Consider the following 15817-nt stretch of genomic DNA (forward strand, 5'->3'; position numbering starts at 1 on the left):
AGAATCGAGCACATGGCTCTTAGATTCGGGCGCGTCATTTCACGTGACTCCTCATCGATCCCAATTTCGGCAATATACGATCCGTCACTCCGACTCAGTTCGAGTCGGCAACTCGCAACACTGTGACATCATTGGAATCGGCACAGTAGAGCTCAACCTTGCAGGTGGCTCTACACTTGTACTTCACAATGTCCGACATGTACCCGAGCTCTCAAGGCCATTGATCTCAGTCGGACAACTAGATGAAGACGGCATTCGTGCCGGTTTTTCTTCGGGAGGGTGGACACTCCACAGGGGGAACCTCCTGCTTGCTAGAGGACCCAAGATACACTCACTGTATCCGTTACATGTTACGCTCAGAGAGGGTAACCTGTTTTTGGTGGATATTCCTGTGTCATCACTATGGCACAGAAGATTAGGACACCTCAGCAAGGCCGGCATTACGCACCTATCTAGAGCCGGATACATCCCTAAACTCTCCTTCTCGGACCATCAATTCTGCGAACATTGCCAGTATGGCAAACAAGCAGCCGCATCACACCCGACATCAGCACCAAGAGAAACGAGACCTCTCGATTTAGTCCACTCGGACGTCTGTGGCCCAATGCCGCATCAGTCTCTCGGCGGTGCCTCTTACTTCATCAGTTTTATTGACGATTCGACTCGAAAGGTGTGGGCTTATCCAATTCGCACCAAAGATCGTGTCTTCTCGATCTTCTCTGATTGGCTCGCTATGGTAGAAAATCAAACTGACCGAAAACTGAAATGCTTTCGGACCGACAATGGGGGAGAGTTCAAATCAGAAGAATTCGTCAAATTCTGCCGACAACGCGGCATCCGACGTGAATTTACGGCACCACACAGTCCGGAGCAAAACGGGATTGCAGAACGCATGAATCGGACAATCCAAGAACGGATAGTTTCCATGCTCCAACACTCCGGACTGTCGGATGGCTTCTGGGCAGAGGCTCTACTCACGGCAGTACACATAATCAATATGTCGCCAAGCAGACCTCTAGGACTTCAAATTCCTCAGGAACTATGGATCGGCAGTAAGCCGAATTACGACAAGCTGAGGATCTTCGGATGCGAGGCGTACGCCCTTATTCCGAAAGATGATCGCCGAAAACTTGCACCTCGGTCCAGGAAATGCATTTTCCTTGGATATGGATCAGACGGCGAAATGGGATACCGACTCTGGGACCCCGAACGCAGACAAATCGTTCGAAGTTCGGACGTTGTGTTCAACGAGTCGGCTATGAATCCATCAGTCGAAACACCGATCGAAGTCCGAAGGGTAACATTTTCCGATGTGCCGACCCTTCAAGAAGGCCCCGCTCTTAACACACGGTCAGCTTCACGGGTAGCTGAACCTTACACTACCGACTCGGACAACTCTGACTCGGCACAGCAGAATAATTCGCTTTCAGACCATCCGACCTCGATACCCGATACGACCAGTCCAATCATACCTCGACGATCCGAGAGACTGTCGCAACCTCCGGAGAGGTATTCTCCTGGAATTTTCTTCACCGACGTCTTACGAAGAAGCATCGACATCTGTCGATTCAGCCACCTGGCATCTGGCGATGGAGTCGGAAATGCACTCCATTCGGGCAAACAAGACTTGGGATCTGGTCGAATTACCTAAGAATCGACGTGCTCTTCCTTGCAAGTGGGTTTATCTACTAAAAGAGACGTCTGATTCGACCACCCCAAAGTACAAGGCCAGATTAGTTGCGAAGGGCTTCCGACAAGAATATGGCGTCGACTTCGACGAGATTTTTTCACCAGTGGTGAAAATGACAACCCTTCGTTTTCTACTCGGCGTAGTGGCAGCCGACAACCTGGAGTTGATTCAGCTAGATGTCAAAACAGCCTTCCTCCATGGTGATCTTGAAGAGGAAATTTATATGGAGCAGCCAAAAGGCTTCGTGGCCACTGGCCAAGAACATCTAGTCTGCCGACTCAGGAAGAGTCTATACGGCCTCAAACAGGCACCGCGACAATGGTACAAGAAGTTCGATGACTTCATCCAATCGATCGGCTTCTCAAAAAGCGATGAGGACCATTGTCTTTTTACCAACACAGCTCAAGATGGATCACCCATCTTCCTCATCATTTACGTGGACGACATGCTAATTTCTGGACGCCACGCGGGCGAACTTGCCGATCTCATTCGGCAATTGCGGTTGAAGTTTGCCATGAAGGACCTCGGTCCGGCACGACACATACTTGGCATTAAGATTAGTCGGCATCGCGATAAACGACATCTTTTTTTGTCTCAGACCGACTATATCGGATGTGTCTTGGAACGCTTCAACATGCAATCAGCCAAATCTGCTTCAACCCCGCTCCCCATGAATCTTCGGCTCTCTCAGCGAGACTGCCCGACATCCGGTCCGGAGGGGGAAGATATGAAGTCGGTACCGTATGCACCGGCAGTCGGCTCCCTTATGTACCTGATGGTCGCGACACGGCCTGATATTTCTCATGCTGTAGGAGTCGTTAGCAGATTTATGCACAATCCTGGCCGATCGCATTGGAACGCAGTCAAGCATGTGTTCAAATATCTGGCTGGCACAAAAGACCACGGCATTCTTTTCGGTCCGAACTCAACCTCAGGCGTAGTCGGTTACACCGACTCGGACTTCGCCGGCTGTATAGACAGTCGGAAATCAACAACTGGATACTGCTTCAAATTCGGCAATGGAGCAATTTCGTGGAAGTCGAAACTTCAGGAGTGCACAACGACCTCAACGACCGAAGCAGAATATGTAGCTGCGTCCGACGCTGCAAAAGAAGCTTTGTGGCTCGGCCGGCTGGCGCACACGTTTCAACAAGTCGACCATGACTCGGCCCCAGTTGTCTATAGCAACAGTCAAGGTGTTGTTGCCTTGTCGAAAAATCCGGTTCACCACAACGCCTCCAAACATATCGACATTCGATATCACTTCGTTCGGGACTGCGTCATTTCAGGGAAAATCGGTCTAGAGAAAATATCCACAACCGACAATGTCGTAGATGGAATGACCAAGTGTCTTTCGGCAGACCGCTTTCGGTCCCTTCGGCATCAGATGGGCGTAACGACAAACCAGTCCGGTTAGAGCCGGACACAGCGCAGGATGGTTTCAGACAACCGACATCAGTTCCTTAATGATCGGCTTCAACTCTTCCGACCCGACCAGTCCGGCCTTCTGCCTTCGGACCCTGCCAACTCGAACAAAACTGATATGTCCGAGAACCTAGGTTTATACCTGTAATCTTAGATAACCCATGTATACGCCCATTACGGGGGAGTGTCGAATACAAGTATATAATGGACGTATTCACACTATCCCTTTGTATAGCTCAAGTTTGGGCCATTTGTGCAATTAGCATAAATGGTAGTTGCCCTAAGTTTGTCACTATATAAAGTGACCTAGTAACCTTTTTGTAAGGTTGCTTGTATTATTGTTTTATGAAATAGAAAGAGTCTTGTGTGCCTCCTCTCTCTCTCTCTCTCTCTCTCTCTCTCTCTATCTCTGTGCACGATCTTGGAAACTGTCATACGCAGGTACTCAACCCCAATCGAATGCTACTTGATCTTCCGCATTGACGGCCTTGTCTTCAACAAGGGTGACTATATAAAGCACCCTCCTCCCACCTTGTAAAATGTTGAGTCTTTCTCCTTTGTTAATATACTTAACCTTGCGTATTCTCTATGTCTCACTCTCACTCTCTCTCTCTCATACACACACACACACACAGTTCATATTTGTTCCGCTGCACAAGAATCACACCCAATTCTTTACAGTAATTTTGTACATAGAATGTGCTTAGAGAGCACTTTTATACAAGTCCATAAAGGACTAACAAGTACTTCGATGCTCACACGAGCGATTGTCATTGACTCCCAAAAATATGCCTACATACTAGGTTGGATTCGTAGGCCTCTAACAGCCTACCGGTTTCACCGATCCGGCTCCTGGTTCTCCATTCCGGATACCGATCTGGATCCGGTTGAGCTTGCTCGCTCAAGACACCGTGTCGATACAATAGTCCTCGATCCTTAGTGTCGCTCACGTTGTCGAGGTAGTTGTGGTTCGTGTGGCGAGGTCGCAGGGACCAAAGTTAAAGGGAGTTGGGTAAATTTTAATAAGGCATGTGCATTGATGTTAGAAAGATTAAGGATAGGAAGAAGAAGAATTAAAAGTAATGTGTGAGAGAGAGACGAGCATAGATAAGATGATAGAGACAATGTATGATTTAAGAAGTGAAAATGTATTCTAAGAACAAGCTTATATTAGCAACACAAGGTTTTACCAAAGTTACAATGTCGATCACAAGATTCAACTTTTCTTTTGCTGAACTCTAGATTTGAACCCTTGACTCCAACTTCGAACACGAGCCTCCTCCCAAATGAGCTAAGTTGTTTGTTTGATTATATTATTTCTCTAACTTTCACTTGATCATTTTCCCCCACTTGATTCCCCTCTTTTTATAGGTGTCCCCATGCATGTAATGCATGTGAGGGTAAAGACATGCATGCAATGCATGAAATGCATGTGATGCATGATCGTCATTGGGCGTTCATGCATTACATGTTATGCATGAGCTTGCATGTAGAAAATAGACATGGGATAACTATAATGATGGAAATACTACAATAACTAACCTAGCTAAGTGGTGTAGACCTTGTGTTTGGTATAGAAGGTTGAGGGTTCAAGTCTCTTGATTTTACTCAATACAATATTTAGCTTCATTTTTATATCATGAAGCATATTCTTTACAATATTTCTTGAAATAAATAGCCTAGCTTAGTGGCATGTACATTGTACTTCATATATAAGGGTGTGGGATCAAGTTTCTCAAATATTACTAAATATAATATTTAAGTTCATTTTTATATTGTGAAGCAAATCCTTCACGACACCCACCCCCTCTGAACTTGCACACTGGTTGTGCAAAGTTAATCCAAAATCTTGGAAATACTCTTCATTCCGTTTTCGAACTAGATGTTCCCTCAAGCATTCTTTCTTTCTTTCACGGTTAGACCTCACGGTTAAGAATTGGTCCTTCTTCCTTCCATCCCGACTCTTGATCCTCATGAAAGTCGAACCATCATCAATCACGTTTGTTTGCATCTTTACTACATTGATGTATGGTTGACCAAGGACGACAGGGTAGGTTGATCTATCCTGCACAACGAAATTTTGATCCATCATCATAGCTCCCATTGTTACTTTGACACTAGGACATACTCTGAATAAATCCTCCATCGTCTCTATCGCAACTATTATCTTCCACCCATGATTCTTATCGATTGGCCACTTTCCTTGAGCATAACATTTCAACGACATCATGTTGATTTTCGATCCATGATCTATCAAAGCAATACAAGGAATCTGTTGCTCCCCAATTTTTGTAGGCACCTCCATTGTTACTTGAGCCCAATGGTTCCTTGTATAATGACTCTTGTCCCCTTCATGAATCCCAACATCATTTATCTTCTTTACACTTGCAACGTTGATGATGCCGTGATCCAAATCTTGGAGTGTTGCTGCACACCCTCTAGTAACTTCCTCAGTCACATGTTTTATATCCGTTGTGGCTTCTGTGTCCGAAGCAAGCTTAAAAGTTGGGTCTGTCTTCCCTTTGACTTTATCAGTTTCTTTCGGCTCAGGAGAATATTTTTCCATCTCTCTTCTCTCTTGTTCTTGTTTCTCATTTTTCATTGCCAAATCAGCCTCCTCGACTCTCTTTCGCTTCTCTTCCACTAGTACCTCTTGTGCATTCACTTGGGCAAATGTTGATAGCGCGTCCACTGGATCAGTCCATCCTGTGAAGTTCTGTATTTCATCTCCTACTCTTTTTAATTCATCCACTCGAACCTTCCCTTTTCTTGCATACTCCATCACATCTTGCCAAAAGTCAGATCCACCATATGAGTCTTCTACACACAACCCTAAGGTTGCCACGGATTGTATTGCTTGAGTCGTTTCTCTCTCAGCATCTTCCATTAGATTTTTCATTCCACCTCGCCCAAAGTTGAATTGAAGTGGTTGTCGAGTCTCTATCGAGTGAATCTTGCCATCTTGATAGTAGATTTTATTATAATTAAGAGCATCCCTATGTTCTTGACAATCTTTTTTCCGGTGGTCGACACTGTCGCACCACATACACGTTCGAACAATGCCACCTCCTTGCCTTGAAGAAGTTGAGCTTTGTTCCGATTCCAACTTCGTCACTTTGATCGACAAGTCTTTCATGTCTTTCACCCATTCGCGCAAGAGTGACTCTTCTACTTTCTTTTCCCCCAACTTGTTCTCTATTTCTTCTTCATTTCTCTCCGGCAACTCCATAAACCATAACTTTCTTTTATAGAAATGGACGCAAGCCCTTTTCACCTCCTCTCAGTCATCAGTAAGTCCACTCGGACTATTCTGATCTTCCAGAAGCATTCCCAAGTCCTTCCTATCTTTAATATTAGTAGTTTGTAGAAACAATATTACTTTATCTAGCATTATTATATTTCTATCCCTAACATTTAATTCCTCAAATCTTTTTGAAAACTCTTTTAACACTTCCAAAACACTTAAATGTTTATTAGACTTTACCCAATCCATGAAAGCTCGCCTCGTCATCCTTGACATATCGTTGAGGTTGTATTCATTCAATAATGCTCTTTCAAAAGTCACCTATGTTTGATGCTCCCTCTGTAGCTCTTGGATCATTTGTTGTAGCCCAATCGCAACGACTCGACTAAAGCTATTAATTTTTGCAGCTTCGTCGACACCACGTTTAAGCATTTCTTCATTATAAATCTTCAGAAATTTTGAAAATGTATTATAAGAACAAGCTTTATATTAGCAACACAAGGTTTTACCAAAGTTACAATGTCGATCACAAGATTCAACTTTTCTTTTGCTGAACTCTAGATTTGAACCCTTGACTCCAACTTCGAACACGAGCCTCCTCCCAAATGAGCTAAGTTGTTTGTTTGATTATATTATTTCTCTAACTTTCACTTGATCATTTTCCCCCACTTGATTCCCCTCTTTTTATAGGTGTCCCCATGCATATAATGCATGTGAGGGTAAAGACATGCATGCAATGCATGAAATGCATGTGATGCATGATCGTCATTGGGCGTTCATGCATTACATGTGATGCATGAGCTTGCATGTAGAAAATAGACCTGGGATAACTATAATGATGGAAATATGTTCTACAATAACTAACCTAGCTAAGTGGTGAATACCTTGTGCTTGGTATACAAGGTTGAGGGTTCAAGTCTCTTGATTTTACTCAATACAATATTTAGCTTCATTCTTATATCATGAAGCACGTTCTTTGTAGTATTTTTTGAAATAAATAGCCTAGCTTAGTGGCATGTACATTGTACTTTATATATAAGGGTGTGGGATCAAGTTTCTCAAATATTACTAAATATAATATTTAAGTTCATTTTTATATCGTGAAGCAAATCCTTCACGACAACGTATCACAATAGACGATGCGCGACTAAAGGTGCTCGACGGTCGGCCTCTGCATGAATTGACTTTCACCCGACTGGATAGTAAGATAGATCACGCTTTCGACAATTTGTCAGAACCATTTCTCATTGTAGGCCGGTCCAGAGTCGGGACGTAGCTTTTGATTCCAGTCAAGGGGTGTTGAGACCAGTCGGCAATCGGTCATGCCGAACTTGTATAACATATTCAACACATAATGTCACTGAGATACCAATATTGTCGTCGGGGGTATGGATCACTTCTATCCCGAGGAAGTAGTGAAGGTCCCCCAGGTTCGTCATCTCAAATGCTTTCGACTGTTGGGACTTGACTCGATCGATTTCAGAGAGGTCGGGTTCCGGTGACGACCAAGTCATCGACATATAGCAAAATGCACACCGAACTTTTCAGACCTTTCTGGATGAACGACGAAGAGTCGGACTTGGAGGTCGCAAACCTCATCTTACACAACCGGTGCGTGATCTTCGAAATCCAAGCACAGGGGGCTTGCTTCAAGCCATAAAGTGACTTCTTGAGTCAACACACTGCCCACTTGTTCATCTCTGATTGAAATCCAAGGGTTTGGAACATATATACTTGTTCCTCAAGATCTCCTTGAAGAAACGCATTCTTCACATCCATTTGGGGGAGATGTCACCCCCTCGCCGCTGCAACTACCAGCACCACACAAACTATCGACATCTTCGCTACCAAAGCGAAGGTCTCGTCGTAGTCAAGTCCGTGGGTCTGTGCATATCCCTTGGCCACTAACCGGGCCTTGTACCGGTTGACCGAATCGTTGGCATTGTATTTCCCCTTGTATACCCTGATCGGTTTGCAGTGTCGGGGAGGGTCAACCAGGTTCCATGTGTCGTTGACATCAAGTGCCCGCATTTCTTCCTTCGTAGCGACGCACCAATTTGCATCCTTTGTTGCTTCTGCGTAGCTCTTCGGCTCACACACTTCTGCCACTTTCGTCACGTACGCATAATGATGTGCCATGTAGTCGTTATATGTGTATCAGCTACAGGGTTCTTCTAGCGGGTTGATCTGCATTGTTGTTCAGTTGACAGTCGACTACTGAGACCGACAGCACAACAGGGTCGAACATTCTATCAAGAAACTATGGAGTTATGAATGGAACACGAACTCACTTACTAGGTAGCGTACAATATCATATAGACGTATCATGATCGACTAATTGCCATAATATAGTTGTAAGTAGAATATAACTGAGTCGAATAGAATGTAATAGATTACTCAGAAAATATGCACTCTTCTGACACTCTGCCTCGTAGTGGCCGAATTTGCCACAATACCCGCACTCGACGAAATTGTTTTGTTGGTTGGGTCCGGCATGATTGCTCCCCCTTCTTCCGAATGCTCCGCCTCATGTGTTTGAAACGTCTTGCCAGTAGTAGAAGTTCTGTTTGCGAGGTTGTTCTTGGTTATTGCGGCCTTGACCGAATTGGCCTCTTCTTCCAGGATTTTGTCCTCTTCCTCCATCCGAGTTTGAATAGAGCATGTGCCCTTCTTGCACATTGCTCCTCATTCGGGCGTGATTTTCTTCGACCAGTAGCATCAACTGAAGATCGAAGGAGGGAGAGTTCTCCCTCAGTAGTATCCATCTCGCTCGGAACCCAGTCTTCCACGCTCGGACAAAGTAGATTGAGGTGCACTACCACTTCATCCGAGAACATGTCTTGGCGGGGGACAGGGGATGTTGACCTGCAACATATCATATCGGCACAAATCTTCAAACGGCCGACATCTTCATGAAAGCTCTAGGAGCTGACAAGCTTCGGCAATTCACGTCGGACCTTGGTCTTTCGACCTTCGACCTACTGAGCTTAAGGGGGAGTGAGCTAGAGAAACAGAGCCAGGAAGCCAAAGATGGATGAAAACCGAACACAAAAGAAGAGTGAGTCGGACACATACAAAGGCCAAAGCCAAAGCCGAACATCATTGAAGTCGGAGCCAAAAACCAGCAAAGACGAAAGTTGATTGTCCAACAACCGAAAGTTGAGCTTGAAGGGGCGTGTTGAGAATCGAACTCAACTTAACCTAGTGTGGGAACACACCCTGAGAATATGTGAAGTGTGTGAACACACCACCATTATGTAACATAACTAATGTGTCATAGGACTTACATCCTATGATACATAGTTATTGAGGTAGTTAAGGTTTCCCCCCTTTTTTGAGAGGTAGCTTTAGTGAGAGAATGTAGAGAGACGGTGACCATATAAGCACCTTCTCCTCTACTTTGTAAGTTGCTGGTTGTTATACTCTTCTTGTTAATATACGATTTACGTTTTTCTTTCTATCTCCTGTATACTCTCTTCTCTCATACACACACATACGTCAAATCTACTTCCGCATCACATAATCACATAGTTGATTATTTACATGAGTCTTCTCTAGCATTATCTTCAACTTGTGAACCAATGTGACAATTTCTAGCTCACTTGAAACTTTCATCTCCACCCTAGTACAACATTTCACGTAAAGTTCACAAAATTTTTGTTGTTAGAATCATGTTGTGTGTGTGCAAAAGCGCAGGAATTTGACACAAGATCAAATGACTCATTGTATATAGTGTATCTCTCCTAGTGGGATCTTAACTATATTCAACATGCTTTCCATAGTTTCTAAGTATAGAAAACCATGGGCTATTCATGCGTAAAAGATACGCTCTTAACCTATGGGTTTGCGCATATTATTTTCTAAAAGTTTTATACTCTAATATTACAATAGTATCTTATTTTACTAATAATTAGAAGTAACTATTTTATTAATCTCAACTAAACTACTTTAACAGTAGCCACATATATTAGAAATGTAGAATAGTAGATGTTGGAGGTAACCTCGGGGGCTTCACTGTCAAAACTTGTATGATAGCACGTGAGTTCATCAAAAGGGGTTTAAATTAACCATTGAGATACAATATATATATATGTAAGGGTATTAATAAATACATAAAAAATATATTTACATAAGGATGTTATCAATTATGCTATAGAAAAAAATTACATAAGCCCATGAAATATTAGATATTTCAATGAGATAGTAAAGAATATATTATGCAAACAATAGTCAATTTTGGAGTAGTATACATACATACATACGTACATGCACATATACCTACATTCAAACATTACATCCATGAATATGTAGTCAATTTTGGAGTAGTATACATACATACATACATACATACATGCACATATACCTACATTCAAACATTACATCCATGAATATGTATATACATGCATTACACACATTTATACATGCATACTAACTAAACATGAATATATGTACAAATATATATAATTACCATATGTAAATACATACACAAATACATATATGTAAATGCATACATGCTACATACATATTTTGTATATTGCATATTACACACATATATTATTATGCACACAATTATATACAAATACATATATACATACCAAACACAAAAAATATACATACATAAATAAATTACATATTATATATACACACACATACACATACACATAAATACGTATAGTGACATATTATATGTATTACAAATCATACATACAAACAAGTTATATATATATATATATATATATACGTGCGCGCGCACACACACACACACACACACAAACACAAACACATAAATAAATTACATACTACATATCATATAATCCATTCATATTACACAATATACAAATTTACATACACATATATACATACATTATTACATATATATATATATATATATATGTATATATATATATATGTATATATATTGCATATGTACATTTATTCCACATATCACCATATATATATATATATATAGGTTATATGGAACCATACAAACTACAATACTTAAATATCTACATACATACACACACATAATATATATGAGTGCATATTACAATTTACGTACATATTACACACATACATACATTATATATGTATATTAAATACACATACATACATACATTACATATGTACATACATATCACCACATACACAAACACAAACACACACATTGTCATACACAATATAATAGTACATATATACATACACATACATACATATTATGCACATATTATAAACATACATCCAAACACATCGAATCATGTACGTGGACATATGCATATATGTATACAAATACATACATACATACATATTCCACATATCACCATATATATACATAGGTAATACGGGGTCATACAAATTACAATACTTATAAGTTACATATATACACACACACACACATTAGATATATGTATACTTACACATACGTTGGATATATGCATGGATATTATTAGGGATCGGCAACGGTTCGGTTTAGGCTTAGCCGGTTTGGCCTGATCCAAGCCAAACCGGCTAAGCCTAAACCGTTTACAAGATCTCAAACCTGAGCCGAGCCGAGCCGGTTCACAAACCGGTTTAGGCTAAACCGGTTTATGCTAAACCGGTTTGTGAACCGGCTTGGTAAACGACTTGTAAACCGGTTTCCAAACCGGCTTGGAAACCGGTTTAGAAACCTCCGTCTCTCTCTCTCTCTCTCTCCCTACCTCCCTCTCTCTCTCAGATGATCCCTCCCACTCTCTCTCACGTCTGTGGTCTCGACTCTCTCTCCCTCTCCCTCTCTCTCCCCTCTATGTAAATCCTCTCTCTCTCCCCTCTATGTAGTTCCTCTCTCTCTCTCTCTCTCTCTCACGTCTATGGTCTCGACTCTCCCTCCCTCTCTCTCTCTCTCTCTCCCCTTTATGTAGTTCATCTCTCTCTCTCTCTCCCCTCTATGTAGTTCCTCTCTCTCTCTCTCTCTCTCCCCTCTGTGTAGTCTCTTTGTCTCTCCCCTCTATGTAGTTCCTCTCTCTCTCTCTCTCTCTCTCCTTATATGTTGTCTCCCTCCCTCTCTCTCTCTCTCCTCGTTTGTGTAGTCTCTCTCTCTCTCTCTCCTTATATGTTGTCTCCCTCCCTCTGTCTCTCTCTCCTCGTCTATGTAGTTCTCCCTCCCTTACTCTCTCTCTCTCTTTCCCCTTGTCTGTTGTCTCTCTCCCCCTCTCTAAAGTTTATAAACGGTTTATTCGGCTTAGCCGGCTTGAGCCGGTTTGGCGAGGCTCAAGCCAAGCCGAGCCGAGCTCAAACCGTTAAGGCAAGTTCAAGCCTAAACCGAGCCGAGCCGAGCCGCTAAGCCGCTAAGCCGTTTTCAAGCCGGCTAAGCCAAACGGTTTAGGCTTGAGCCGAGCCGTTGCCGATCCCTAGATATTATGTGCATATTGCAAACATAAATCCATAGATTGAGATATTCGCATTCGTGGGGCCTCCCCCACGAATACCAACGAATACGTATAAGAATATTTCTTCCAATATTCGTTAACTTTTTTTTTCCCCTTTTTTCCCTAATTTTTTTTTGAAAAAATGTATTCGATGAGTAGCGAATAGAGAAGAGCTCTGCAGGGAATAGCAATCAGCAATCAACAGGGAACAACATCAAACATCGGCTCCTCGAAATTTGGGGTTCGACTGCGTCCTTTCCTCCTCCTGCGTAAGACATACACTCGGGCAAAGCAGTACAAAGCAATAAGAGATATCAATCAAACTAGGGTAAAACAAATATGATCCAAGATAGAGATCACTCAAATTAGGTTAATCAAAAGGAATCCATAAAAGATACCACTCAGCTTGGGTAGCAAAAGAAAGAAAGGAAAAACAAAAAGAAACAGAAAGAAACCCATCAAATGTAAAGAGTCAATGAGGTTCAAAGCAGAAGAGAAAGAAGAATCTCATCAAAGGTATCATTTCACATAAATATAGGTTAAGATAGGAGGAGAGAAACAGGGGGGGGGTAAGTTATAAAAAATTTCCATGATTTGTTTACCTTGAGATCACAAGAGGGGATGTCTTGGCAAGGGTGGGCAACAACAACAATCCACAGGTTGTTGTCAAGGATGCCATGGGCAAAAGGCCAAAAGCAAAAGAAGCAACAATGGCTATGGAAGCTTGAGGCACTCAATGGGTTCCACTAGTGGTTTTGATTTTTGAAGACCTTCCATTTTTCGATTAATTGGTGATTTTTCCTGTTTTTTTTAAGTGAATTGAATACTTTTTATTATGTAAATTTATTTTCCATAAACGAATGGTTTTATAATATTCTTGGAACAATTTTATATTCTCGAATACTACGAATATTGCGGATGTCGAATACCACGCATATCACGCATGGGTCAATCTATGCATACATCCATATATGAGCCATACACATACTAAACATGAAAATACCCTGAAAAGATACATAAATACATTACATATTACATATATACACATACATGCATTCATACATGAACATACATATATTCATTCATACATTGCTACACATACATACGTACACATGCCTGCAATGATACATTTATAAATGTTACCAACTTACATCCATACATGTACATACATGCATGCATACATACAATACAAATGTACATACCTACACACATAAATATGTGCATATGTGTATATATGTATGTGGTGTGTGTTGTATGTGTGTGTGTATATATATTGTATTGTATGCATGAATACACACACATAACACATACACACGCACCATACATAGAATACATACACATGCACATGTAAAGAACACACACACACACATGCCATACACACAATACATACAACACATGCAATACAATACAATATGTACATACACACACATACATATATACACCTGCAATACAATACATACATATGTACATCAATAGAAAATACACACACATAACACATACATACATAGACACATGCTATATATACAATACATAATACATACATATGTATATGTAGAAATAAAGAACACACACACACACACACACACACACACACACACATAACACATACGTATATAGACACATGCTACACATATGATACATACAATACATACATACATATGCATATATAGAAAATACACACACACACTAACATTAACACATACATAATTAGACACATGTTATACATACAAATTTACAATACATATATGTATAAGCACATCTATAGAACACGTGTGCACACACACACACACATGTTGTACATACAATACATACATACGCACATACGCACATGCCATATACACAATACACACATAAGCACATGCATAGAACATACACAATTACTCATATAGTAGATACATACATATACACATGGCATACATACAACACATGCAATATAATACATACATATGCACACACACCAAATATGCATACATATGTAAGGCACATGTGTACATAGACACACACACACACTACAACATTATTTTTAAAACACGTGACAGAGTCCCGCTAATTGTTTCAAAAAAAGGGGGGAAGAAAAGGGGGAGGGGGATTACATTCGTGTTTTAGCAAAAAATGGGGGGGGAGAGAATGAAAGGGAGGGGAGTATACATATTTTGATGTGGGACAAGAAAGAGGGGAGAGACAAAGATAGAGACAGAGACAGAGCGGCCACAATGACTGGCTCACCTCCATTTCTTGCCCCATCATCGATGGGTACATGATCGTCTCTGCTTCTCGAGACAAGTCTCTTGTGGTGTGGTCCCTCACCCAAGACGAAAACTATGGCTATACGAAGAAACGTCTCACAGGTCATGGTCACTTCGTATAAGATGTTTTCATCTCTTCCGATAGGAAGTTTGCTCTATAAGGGAGCTGGGAGGGAGAGCTTCATCTGTGGGATCTCTAATCCGGTGCCACAAACCGCCGATTCACTGGACACTCTAAAGACACTCTGTGAACAATCGTCAGATCGTTTCCACGTCGAGGGATCGATTCATCAAGCTTTGGAACACTCTCGGCGAGTGCAACTATACTATCCAAGATGGAGATGCACACACCGGTTGGGTATCATGGTTAATTCTCACATGTTACCGCAAATCCTATCATGGTTTCTGGTTCCTGGGACAAATATGTGGTGTGGAACTTTAATAACCTTAAATCACCCGCTAATTACAACAACAATAGGTCATAGTTGGGAGCTCCTCCACACAAAGGAATATTATGTGCAAATCCATCCATGCTATTGCAAGTGAGTTGATATAAAAAGTTCGACATTATGGGTTGTATGTACGGTTGTTTGTTGTAATCATGTTGTGTAGTTTTTCTCCTCCTAATGATTTTTCCATGGGTATGGTTTTTTTACGCATCAAACATTAAGAAATATGCATTTTTGTTGAAAGGATTGTCGATTTTGGGTCAGATATTGAAATAATTTTATTTATACTTGCAAGTTGGGAAACTGTGGAAAAAGGGATCAACCAAATAATTATCCAAAAGTTGTTGTCGCATGCAGGT

General features: G+C 41.3%; 1 pseudogene; it reads left to right on the forward strand.

The window, feature by feature from the left end:
- The first annotated feature begins 14875 nt into the window (after positions 1 to 14875).
- Positions 14876 to 15494, forward strand: LOC147854615 (small ribosomal subunit protein RACK1 pseudogene; annotated as a pseudogene).
- Positions 15495 to 15817: the final 323 nt, after the last annotated feature.

The sequence above is a fragment of the Azolla caroliniana genome, unplaced genomic scaffold (assembly GCF_043228905.1).
Source record: "Azolla caroliniana isolate FFs.n. ecotype wild unplaced genomic scaffold, voAzoCaro1.0.p SCAF_15, whole genome shotgun sequence".
In the NCBI taxonomy this organism is placed as follows: domain Eukaryota; kingdom Viridiplantae; phylum Streptophyta; class Polypodiopsida; order Salviniales; family Salviniaceae; genus Azolla; species Azolla caroliniana.